The sequence below is a fragment of the Vulpes vulpes genome, chromosome 13, assembly GCF_048418805.1.
Source record: "Vulpes vulpes isolate BD-2025 chromosome 13, VulVul3, whole genome shotgun sequence".
NCBI classification, from domain to species: Eukaryota; Metazoa; Chordata; class Mammalia; order Carnivora; family Canidae; genus Vulpes; species Vulpes vulpes.
Genome location: NC_132792.1, coordinates 160,149,171 through 160,159,268, shown reverse-complemented (window position 1 = coordinate 160,159,268; position 10,098 = coordinate 160,149,171). Strand labels below are relative to the sequence as shown.

The 10,098-nt window shown below is 50.2% G+C and overlaps 1 pseudogene; it reads left to right on the top strand.

The window, feature by feature from the left end:
• Positions 1-564: 564 nt before the first annotated feature.
• On the top strand, positions 565-1,618 carry LOC140595092 (microtubule-associated protein RP/EB family member 1 pseudogene; annotated as a pseudogene).
• Positions 1,619-10,098: the final 8,480 nt, after the last annotated feature.

Genomic DNA, 10,098 nt, shown 5'->3' with positions numbered 1-10,098 from the left:
TTTCCTGTTAATAGGATATTTAATATGCGTAGTAATATGGTTAAAATATTCTGACACAAGTAATCAGAGGGATGAGGGTCTCTCATCTCTTTCTTCACAGGTCAATCATTCATCAGGAAATGTAGCTTTATGCATTTGGAAGGAACTGAGAGACATTATCACCAATGGTCCTATTATGATGTGAAGGATTCTTGCCTGAGATTCTTCCCCTGTTTCAACTGACCCTGAAGCACTGTGAAATCGTTGGAAGACAAATGTCAAGGGAAAAATTGTTAGGCATTGCTAATTTCAAATGCACTTGCAGTACGGTGTCTGTTATAATACAAGTATTTTTATCTTGTTTTTGCTATTTATTATCCTTTCCTGCTTTTCAGGTTGAGGAGGCATTATACGCACTCATAAGTGTTTTTCTTTCCTTCTGATATAAAACCTTACTTTGTTCCCATCGAAGGAACTCTTTAAGAATCAGGCAAAGTTAATTCAACTATACTTAAAATGTCTTCACAGTTGGAGGGAATCGAAGCCGGGCACAGGCAGTAGACGCGGTCCCGCCGAGAGCCGAAGATGGCAGGGAACGTATACTCAACGTCCGTCACCAGTGATAACCTAAGTCGACATGATATGCTGGCCTGGATCAATGAGTCTCTGCAGCTGAATCTGACAAAGATTGAACAGTTGTGCTCAGGGGCTGCCTATTGTCAGTTTATGGACATGCTATTCCCTGGCTCCGTTGCCTTGAAGAAAGTGAAATTCCAGGCTAAACTAGAGCATGAATACATCCAGAACTTCAAAATACTACAAGCAGGTTTTAAGAGAATGAGTGTTGACAAAATAATTCCTGTGGACAAATTAGTAAAAGGAAAGTTTCGGGACAATTTTGAATTTGTTCAGTGGTTCAAGAAGTTTTTTGATGCAAACTATGATGGAAAAGACTATGACCCTGTAGCTGCCAGACAAGGTCAAGAAACTGCAGTGGCTCCCTCCCTTGTTGCTCCAGCTCTGAACAAACCGAAGAAACCTCTCAGCTCTAGCAGTGCAGCTCCACAGAGGCCCATTGCAACACACAGAACTACTGCAACCCCTAAGGCTGGCCCGGGTGTGGTGTGAAAGAATCCTGGTGTGCGCAACGGGGATGATGAAGCAGCTGAATTGATGCAGCAGGTCAATGTATTGAAACTTCCCGTCGAAGACTTGGAGAAAGAGAGAGATTTCTACTTTGGAAAGCTAAGAAACATTGAATTGATTTGCCAGGAGAACGAAGGGGAAAACAACCCTGTATTGCAGAGGATCGTGGACATTCTCTATGCCACAGATGAAGGCTTTGTGGTGCCTGATGAAGGGGGCCCACAGGAGGAGCAAGAAGAGTATTAACAGCCTGGACCAGCAAAGCAACATCCGAATTCTTCACTCCAAATCATGTGCTTAACTGTAAAATATCCCCTTTTATTATTCTTAGAGGACTCACTGGTTTCTTTTCATGAGCAAACAGGACCTCTTCTTAAAGTGCACTTTGCAGAAGTTTCACCCCTTTTCCAATGAGTTTGAGTTAGGAGCTTTTACCCTGTAGCAGAGCAGTATTAACATCTAGTTGGGTCACCTGGGGAACAGAGAGGCTGACCATGGGTGTGTGTGTCTATCACATGCAGGTATCACGTGCAGCTTTGTGATCCTCTGGCTGGGTCACCCAAACGCCGAAACGGTTGGCACAACATCATTTCTGCTGCTGGCACTGGGCAGCTGGCTGGGCTCTCCTGGCCTACCCGGGGCTCGCTCGAGCAGTGACTTTCTGCTGGAGGGTCAGCTGAGATGGGAGGTGGGGCTCGGCCACATTCCCATGTCTGGCAGTGGGTTCCACCCAGCGCTGGCTACTTCTCTTCTCCTCAATGCCTCTCTAGCAGGGAGGGATACCTTGGGTCCGCCCTGGGGTGAGCTCCTGTGCAGCCAGGTGCACATGGCAGGGAGCCCTGGGGTACCTGTGTGTGGGAGTTGAGTTGGGCATGGGGCTGGGGTTCTCCGTCCCCTGTGCTGCCTGGCCTTCAGGAGAATCCCAATGCTCGCACAGCCCCTACTCACTTGGGTGAGCAGGGTGCCCTCCACACGCTGGTGTGAGAGATCCAACACCACAAGGTGTGACGCTGAGTGCACATCGTGAGGGTGGCCCTGATGCATGAGCTGCAACTGTGGGACCCAGAAAGTTTAACATAAATTCTCTACCCCAGGACAAGCTGAGCAGGACTGTTTCCATTTTGTGCTACACCTGCCACCTCACCTATGACCCCCATATGACCTGCTTGTGGCTGATGGAGCTGCCCCACCCTTGTCAGGCTGCTGGGCACACCCTAATCAGAAATCGGCTCAAAACATTGTAACCCTGTTTGTGCCCGCCAAAACTGCATGCCGATTCTGACCAAAGTAATAGGCCAGCTCAAGTGGATACTATAGGGAAAGGTGTAATTCATTCGGCCACCTGCATGTGGACCACCATGACTGTGCAACTTTCTATGTATCCCATGGGCCACTGGATCCTATAAAGCTGCTACACCTCTTAGTCTCGGGGTCAAAGTCCCTGCTCCTCTGTGTGGGGTGCACTTAGACCCAAGCTCCAGCTTGTGTAGAAACCCTTGGGAGTTTGCATGGGTGTGGGCTCCTTGGTGGATTCTCGGATTCGCAATCTTGGGCACAACACAAAGGTCTGCTGTCCTGACATAGCTTTCAGGGCCACGCTGATCACACTGCAGGCCCTCTGTGCACCAGGCACACAGGCGTGGGGATGCGTGGAGGGGAGGAAGTGCCCCGGAACCCGGCCAGCCCCGGCCCCCTGGGCAGATGGAGCACAGCCTTCTCAGGTCGCTTTGCACAGACCCTGGTTTCCTGAGGCTCCCTGGCTGTTACTCTGTCCCAGCCCCTCCTGGCCTGAGGTGCAAAGCCTGAGTCCCAGTAAATTCTGTGGGGTCCTGACCCTGCCATCAGTCCGCCCCTTGAAGTCACGTTTTGACGTCAGCTGTGTGTGCCTGGCGACGCCCCTGCATGGCCTGGTTGGGGCCTCATTGGTGCCCTTCCTCCTCTCTGGGGGTCTCTCCCTGCCTGCTGCAAAGACTTCTGGGAGACACCGAAATGGACTGGCTGTGCATTTTCGCACCACAACACTTTATTGACTTTCTACAGCTAACGGGGCTCAGAGCCGAGGGTACCCGCCTTCCCCTGGGGAGGAAGACCTTTCTGTCCTTTAGGGGAGGGCAAGAATCACACGGGGTGGCGGGGCAGGTGCTGGAGTTCCCCACCTGGGAGCATGTGTGGACTCGTGGTGGGGGCGTGTGTCCTGAGGTTTCAGCCTGAGAGATGGTTCTGAGGACAGCAGAGATGACCTGGACCTGCAGCACATGGGCTTCTGGGCTGGGCCAACACAGGGCACCTGGACCCAGACCTTGGGCCCTCTGGAGCCCCATCACATGGAGGAGCCTGCCTCCTGGTTTGTGTGAGGGTGTGTCCCCCAGGCTACCCCTGATTGCCCCACCCTGGAGTGTCCCAGAATCCCCAGGGCTTCCCTAGTTCAGGGACCTGTATCTGTGGGGCATGCCCAGGGCCCAGGAGGCCACATCCAGCTGTGAGAGGGCTCACTTAGCACGGGGACAGAGTCTAGGCTTGGCCAGGGCCATGGGGGGCTGGATCCCATTAGTCTTTGTGTTGGGCATGGGGGAACTCAAATCACCCCAGCACCCACAGTGCCCGGGGCCAGGCCAGCCCAGGTCCACCTGGGTTAAGGTCTGGTGTCCTGTGCAGGATGTGCTACCCTCCAGGAGGGACAGTGGGCGGAGACTGTGCACAGTGGTTCCTCTTCACCAATCACCTGCACCCACACTGACTGGGATTCCCTGCCTTCCCTCCTCCCTGCAACCCCTGGGTACTCCATGGGACTCGCGTGCTCCTGAGGGGAGCAGGTTTTTCAGAGAACCCCAGGGAGGCTGAGCATGTCCCACAGGCGACAGCTGCACCAGTTCTTTTCTCGGGGCCAATGGAGTGGTGGTGGATGTTTTGGGGGCAGGGTTATGATGGTTGTGGAGTGTGGGGGATGGTATGGGGGGATGGTGTTGGGGTATAGTGTGCGTGGGGATTGTGTGTGGGGGTGTGGGTTTGATGGGGATGGTGTAGTGGGGATGCAAAGGGGGATATGATGTAGGGGGATGGTGTGGGGGTGGGGAAAGATGGGGATGGCCTGGGGGGCCTCTGGACACAGGGCATCCCCTTTCTCTAAGATGCACATGGAGACGTCACCAGATAAAGGCGACCCCAGTCTGGGGATTGCTGTGACACATGTTCCTGGGGCCCTAATGGTCAGTGCAGTTCCCTTGCTGGAGCGGGGGCATTATCTGGGGGTTATAATACGATGTATGTTTACAAATTGCAAATTGTCAGAAATTAAATGCATAGAATGTAGAAATATATAAAGCACCAAGGGTGGCTGTCACCGTGACCCGTCTGACCCTCATCGGATCGATGTGTGTCCTACTGTAGCCACGGCCATGCTGCCTGGCCCGCAGGTCCCCTTACTGCCCGACGGTCCGCACCATAGCCCCCTGCTTTTCTTTGTGCCATCCCTCACCCCGTTGAGTTTCAGCTCACATGGTAAACCCTGGAGGCTCCATCCTAGTGGCCTCCTCATCCCCGATGCCCCGGGGTAGGGGCACGGGGGTCATCCCCAGCATCCTACCATATAGCGGTGTGTTGTTGGCTGCTGTTGCGTCCTCCTGGCTCAGAAGCCCCGTGTTCCCTACCCAGAAGTCCCCGGGCCTCTCACAGGGCCCAATCCCCCCGGCCCCTCAGCCTCACCTAACCCCGTAGTAGTCCCAAAATATGATGTGGCTGCCGAATATCCTGTTGACATCAAGGTGTATCTGCGCCATGTCTCTGGTGGAGACGAGTGCCTCCTCCTTCGTTTCTTGTGGGAAAACCGGGAGGAGGACCCATGCATCAGTGAAACTGACCCCGACCTGTCACCAGCTGCCATCCTGGGCAGGGATGAAAGGTTAGGTTAACCCTACACCTAACCCTAATCCGTACCCTAAACCTCAACCTAACCCTAAACCTAAACCTAACCCGTAACCTAACCATAACCCTAACCCTAACCCTAACCCGTAACCTAAACCGAACCCTCACCCTAACCCTAACCAATGCCCTACTCTAAACCTAACCATATCCTGTACCCTAATCCAAACCCTAACACGTAACCGTACCGTAAACCTAACCCTAACCCATACCCTAACCCTAACTCTAAACCGTACCCTAACCCTAACCCTAACCCTAATCTGTTACCTAAACTAACACTAACCCGTACCCTAACCCTAACCCTAACCCCTACCCGAGCACTAACCTGTACCCTAAACCTAACCCGTTCCCTAACCCTAACCCTAACCTTATCCCTAACCCGTAACCTAACCATAATCAGTACCCTAAACCTAACCCGTGTCCTAACCCTAACCATAAACCAAACCCTAATCAGTACCCTAACCCTAACCCTAACACTAACCCTAAGCCATACCCTAACCCTTACCCTAACCCTAAACCCAATCCGTACCCTAACCCTAACCCTAAACCGTACGTTCACACGTACCCTACCCTAAACCGTAACTTAACCCTAACCCTACCCTAACCCTAATCCGCACCCTAACCCCTTCCCTAACCCGTAACCTAACCCGTACCATAACCCGTACCATAACCCGTACCCTTAACCTAACCCTAACGCTAAACCTAACCATAACCCGTACTCTAACCCTAACATATACCGTAAACCTAACCCTTATTCTAACCCTAACCCGTACCCTAACCCTAACCCTAAACAAGATCCTAACCCTAACCCTAAACTTAAACCTATCCCGTACCCTAACCCTAACCCTAACCCTAACCCTAAGCGTACCCTTACCTTAACACTAACCCTAACCCGTACCCTAACCCTAAGGCTAACCCTAACCCTAATCCTAACCCTAACCCTAACCCTATTGTTAACCCGTACCCTAAACCAAAACCTAACACTAATCCTAACCCGAACCCTAACCCGTACCCTGACCGTAACCCTAACCCGTACCGTACCCTAACCCTAACCCTAAACCTAACCCTAACCCTAACCCATACCCTAACCCTAAACCTAAACCCAACCCGTAAACTAACGCTAACCCTAAACGGTATGCTAACCCGTTCCCTACCCTAAACCATAACGTAATCCTAACCCTAACCCTAATCTGTATGCTAACCCGTACACTAAACCCTAACCCATACCCTAACCCGTTCCCTTATCCTAACCCTAACTCTCAAACTAACTGTAACCCGTACACTAACCCTAACCCTAATCCATACACTAACCCTTACCGTAACACGTACCATAACCTGTACCCTAACCCTAACCCTAACCCGTACCCTAACACTAACCCCAACCCTAACTCTTTCCCTAACACTAACCCTAAACCCTAACCGTACCCTAACCAGTACCCTAACCTATACCCTAACCCGTACCATAAACCTAAACCTAAACCTAACCCGATCCCTAAACCTAACCCTTACCGTAACCCTAAACCTAACCCGTACACTACCCTAACCCTAACCCGTACCCTAAACCTAACCCTAACCCTTAACCTATGGCTACCCGTACCCTAACCCTAACCTTAACCCTAACGCGTAACCTGAACGTAATCAGTACCCTAAACCTAACCTGTAGCCTAACTCTAACCCTAAACCTAACCCATACCCTAACCCTAACCCTAACCCCAACCCATACCCTAACCCTAACCTAAACCGTACCCTAACCCGTACCCTAACCCTAATCTGTAACTTAACCCTAACGCTAAACCTAACCCTAATCCGTATCCTAACACGTACTCTAACCCATACCCTAACCCTAATCCTAACCTGTACCATAACCCTAACCCTAATGCTAACCCATACCGTAACCCTAACCCTAACCTGTACCCTAAACCTAACCCTAACTCTAACCCTAACCAGTACCCTAACCCGAAACCTAACCCTAACCCTAACCCGTACCCTAAACCTAATATTAAAACTAAATCTACCACTAAACCGTACGCTATCCCTAACCCTCACCCTAACCAGTACCCTAACCCTAACACTAACCCTAACCCGTGCCCTAACCCTAACCCATAACCTAACCCTAACCCTAACCCGTACCCTAACCCTAACCCTAACCCGTAACCTTACCCTTACCCTAACGCTAACCCGTACCGTAACCCTAACCATAACCCTAACCCTAACCCGTAGCCTAACCCTAAACCTAACTCTAACCAGTACCCTAACCCTAACACTAACACTAACACTAAATTGTACTCTAACCCTAAACCTAACCTTAATCCTAAACCTAAACCTAACCATAACCCGAACACTAACACGTACCCTAACCCTAACCCTAAACCTAACCTGAACCCGTACCCTACCCTAACCCGTACCCAGCCCAAACCCTAACCCTAACCTAACCCGAACCCGTACCCTAACCCTAACCCTTACCAAGCCCAAATCCTAACCCTAACCAGTACCCTAAACCTAACCCTAACCCTATCACGTACCTTAACACTAACCCTAACACATACCCTAACCCTAACCCAACCCGTACCCTAATCCGTGCCCTCACACTAATCCTAACCCAAACCTGTACCCTAACCCTAACCCTAACCCTCTCCAGGAGCCTAACCCTAACCCCAATCATAACCCCAAACCTAACCCGTACCCTAAACCTTTTTTTTTTCCGTACCCTAAACCTAACCCTTAACCTAACCCTAACGCGTACCCTAACACTAACCAGTACCTAACCCTAACCCTAACCCTAACCGTACCCTATCCTAACACTAAACCGTAACCTAACACTAACCCTAATCCTTACCCGTAACCTAACCTTAACCCTAACCCTAACCAGTACCCTAACCCTAAACCTAACACTAACCCTAACAACTACACTAACAATAACCCTAACCCTATTCAGTACCCTAACCCTAACCCTAACCCAAACCCGTACACTAACCCTAACCTTAACCCGTACCCTTACCATAACCCTAACCCTAAACTGTACCCTAACCCTAACCCTTACCAATAACCTAAGCCGATCACTAACCCTAACCCTGAGCCTAAACCTAACCCGTACCCAAACCCTAACGCTAATCCAAAACAGTACCCTAACCCTAAACTTAACCCTAACCCTAAACTGCACCATAACCCTAAACTGCACCATAACCCTAAATCGTAACCTAACCCTAACCCTAACCCGTAACGTAAACCTAACCCAACCGTAACCCTAACACTATCCTGTACCCTAACCCTAACCCTAACCAGTACCCTAACCCTAACCCTGACCCGTACCCTAACCCTAACCCTTAAAAGTATCCTAACACTAACCCGAAACCTAAACCTAACCCTAAATTCTACCCTAACCCTAACCCTAACCAGTACCCTAACCCGTAACCTAACCCTAATCCTAACCCGTACCCTAAACCTAACTCTAACCCTAAAGAGTACCCTAACCATGACCCTAACCCTAACCATAACCAGTACCCTAACCCTAACCCTAACCCATACCCTAACCCTAACCCTAATCTTATCCCGTATCCTAACCTAACCCGTACCCTAACCCTAACCCGTACCCTAACACTAACCCTAAACCTAACCAGTACCCTAACCCTAACCCGTAACCTAACCCGTACCCTATCCCTAACCCTAACCTGTATGCTAACCTTAACCCTCACCCTAAACCTATCCCGTACTCTCACCTAAAGCTAACCCATACCCTAACCCTAAACCCGTACCCTAACCCTAACCCGTACCCTACCCCTAACCCTACTCATAACCTGTACCCTAACCCTAACAATAACCCTAACAAGTACCCTAAACCTAACCCTAACCCGTACCCACCCCTAACCCTAACCCGTAACCTAACCTTGACCCTAACCCTATCCCGATCCCGTACACTCACCATAACACTAACCCGTACCCTAACCCTAACACGTAACCTAACCCTAACCCTTACTCTAAGCCTAACGAGTACCCTAACCCTAACCCTAACCAGTACCCTAAGCCTAATCCTAACCTTAACCCAAACCCGTACCCTAACCCTATCCCTAACCCTAAACCTAACCCTAAGCTGTACCCTTAGCCTATCCCTAACCCTACCCGTAACCTAACCCTAACCCTAACCCGAACACTAAACCTAACCCTAGCCCTAACCCTATTGCTAACCCGTACCCTAACCCTAACCCTCACACTAACCCTAACCCGTAACCTAACCCGTACCCTAACTGTAACCCTTACACGTACCCTAACACTAACCCTAACCCTAACCTTAACCCTAACCCGTACCCTAAATCTAACCCTAACCCTAACCCCTTACCCCTAACCTAACCCTAACCCTAACCCTAACCCTAACCAGTACCCTAACCCTAACACTACCCTAACATTAACTCGTACCCTAACCTGAAAACTAACCCTAACCCGAAACATAAACCTAACCATAACCCGAACACTAACCCGTACCCTAACCCTAACCCTAAACCGTACCATAACCCTAACCCTAACCCGTAACCTAACCCTAAAACTAACCCATAGCCTAACCCTAACCCTAAACTGAACCCTAACCCGTGTCCTAACCCTAACCCTAACCCTAGTGCATATCCTCACCCTAACCCTAAACCTAAACTTAACCATAACCTGTACCCTAAACCTAAACCTAAACCTAACCCTAAGCATTACCCTAACCATAAACCTAACCTAATATTAACCCTAATCCATACCCTAACCCTAACCCTAACACTAACTAGTAACCTAACCCTATCCCAAACCCGTACCATAACCCGTACCCTAACCCTAACCCTAACCCGTACCCAAACCTAATCCTAAACGTAACCAGAACACTAACCCTAACCCTAACTCGTACTCTCACCCTAAACCTAACCCTAACACTAAACCTAAACCTAACCATAACCCGAGCACTAACCCGTACCCTAACCATAACCCTAAACCTAACCCGAACCCGTACCCTAACCCTAACCCGTACCCAGCCCAAATCCTAACCCTAACCAGTACCCTAACCCTAACCCTAACCCTAACACGTAC